General features: G+C 41.7%; 1 protein-coding gene across 1 annotated transcript in view; it reads left to right on the top strand.

Annotated features, from left to right (window-relative positions):
* Positions 1–2,330, top strand: part of EPHB1 (EPH receptor B1) — a 283,401-nt gene that overhangs the window by 145,056 nt on the left and 136,015 nt on the right. The gene's annotated exons all lie outside the window — the stretch shown is intronic.

The following is a 2,330-nucleotide window of genomic DNA, read 5'->3' on the forward strand; positions in this document are numbered from 1 at the left end:
GGGTTTCCCTGTGTTCTTCAGCCCCAGAACTGAATGGGGTCCAGCAATGCTGGGTGATTTATAGTGGGAAGGACCAAGTGCTTCTCACAGGATTCAGGGGAGAGATCTAGGAAGAGGAAAGGGAGAGAGGAGGAACAAACAGAGGGAAAAACCATCCTGAGTGGGCTTGGGCAGATAGATCAGTAGTTAAAATTCTGGGATACGTTGGTATATCAGTCAGTGGGTGTATTATTTGTTGAGTCTTTAGTAGATATTTAAGTTGGGTTTTTTACTTTCTACAGAGAAGTTTCTTTCGAATATGCTAAGATGGATCAGCAAGTGGCCCATTTTCACATGGGTCACAATAGAAATATCAATGACTTTACTGGATCATCTCAATAACATTGTCCCCAGTGCATTTCATGGGACTTGAATCCCAAGTGATGCTTGACAAAAGAGAGGTTTCTGGTGAGGAAACATAGCATTCTATATCCCATTTTTGGAAGTTCTGAGAAATTCTGTAATAAAAAATGAAATTAACTTTTTGAATCCACATTTTTTCAAAATATCTGGTCTCAGGACCCTTTTATAAGTAACAGATGCTAACGACCCAAAGAAGGTGGACTCCATGGAACATTGTTGGGTTCTGCCATTCCAGAACATTCCGATTCAGAAGTTGCCTCCCATCTAAGATGAGCTCCCACCCCAGGCACTGTCAGAGTAACTGAAACCCTATACCTCACTTCAGGTGAGCAAAGGAGTGAGAAAACATTCCCGGCATCAGAACTAGTCCTTCCTTCTTGTCTTAGTAGAAAAGTTGTGGATATTTTCCAAAGAGTTCATGTGAATATTATTACTATCATTTCTCCCACAGTGTGATCCTGGGCAACTTTTGAACCCCTTCATGTCTCAATTTCCTCATTTGCAAAATGGTGGTAATAATAGTGACCCCATAAAGAAATGCATGTAACACATTTAACAAGAATGTTAACAGATGGTAACTACTACTCTTATTAAAGAATACTCTTCCCTTGCCGGGAGGGAACTATATATTTTAGAAGATGAGCTTTGTATCAGTAGAAGCCATTATAATGGTACTTCTTTGCCAGCAAAGATCACATCTATCTATAAAAATAAAAGCATAATATGCTAATTAGACCGGACGTCCTTCCGGATGAATCCGGGGCGGTGAGAAAAGCCGGGGTCCTGGGTGCCTGCCAGCAGCAGGAGGGAAGACCAGATCCCTGGTGCCAGAGGAAAGCTAGTACTGACAACTGGGGGAAGGAAGGCCTACTCCTGCACGAATTTTGTGCATCGAGCCTCTAGTTTTATAATTGTATGAGGACTGGATTGAGAGCTTTTTTTATTCTTTATTGCTTAAAATATTACATATAGTATTGCATATGCCTCCTTTTTCCCCCATTGACCTCTCCCGGGCCACCCCTCCCCAACACACACACATGCCCTCACCCCTCTAGTGTCTGTGTCTATTGGTCATGCTTATATGCATGCATACAAGTCCTTTGGTGGATCTCTTAACCCTCCCTTCCCTGCCTTCCCTCTGAAGTTTGATAGTTAGTTCGATGCTTCTCTGTCTCTGGATCAATTTATGTTCATCAGTTTATGTTGTTAATTATATTCCACATATGAGTGAGATCATGTGATATTTATCTTTCTCTGACTGGCTTATTTCACTTAGCATAATGCTCTCCAGTTCCATCCATGCTGTTTCAAGTGGTAAGAATTCCTTCTTTTTTACAGCAGTGTAGTATTCCATTGTGTAGATGTACCAGAGTTTTTTAATCTACTCATCTGCTAATGGGCACTTGGGCTGTTTCCAAATCTTAGCTATGGTGAATTGTGCTGCTATAAACATCAGGGTGTTTATGTCCTTTCTGACCAGTGTTTCTGGTTTCTTGGAATATAGTCCTCGAAGTGGGATTACTGGGTTAAATGAGAGTTCCATTTTTAATTTTTTGAGGAAACTCCATACTGTCTTCAACAGTGGCTGCACCAGTCTGCATTCCCACCAGCAGTGCACAAGGGTTCCTTTTTCTCCACATCCTCACCAGCACTTGTAGGTTGATTTGTTGATGATAGCCATTTTGACAGTTGTGAGATGGTACCTCATTCTTGAAGGCAGGCTGTGTTCTCTAAATTACCTGGATCAGGTCCTCAGAAGGCTTACAGTAAATATTTGTGGAATGAATTAGTGAGGTATGTAAGAAAGCCACATGAGTTGACCCATGAAGAAAGTTTACCTGGTCTCAGAGAAGGATGAACCAGAGTACAGTCCTGGGGACAGGAAGAGTCAGAACTGAGATAGTGAGAAAGGGTCTCAGAGAAGTGGA

This window comes from Myotis davidii, unplaced genomic scaffold (genome assembly GCF_000327345.1).
Source record: "Myotis davidii unplaced genomic scaffold, ASM32734v1 scaffold415, whole genome shotgun sequence".
In the NCBI taxonomy this organism is placed as follows: domain Eukaryota; kingdom Metazoa; phylum Chordata; class Mammalia; order Chiroptera; family Vespertilionidae; genus Myotis; species Myotis davidii.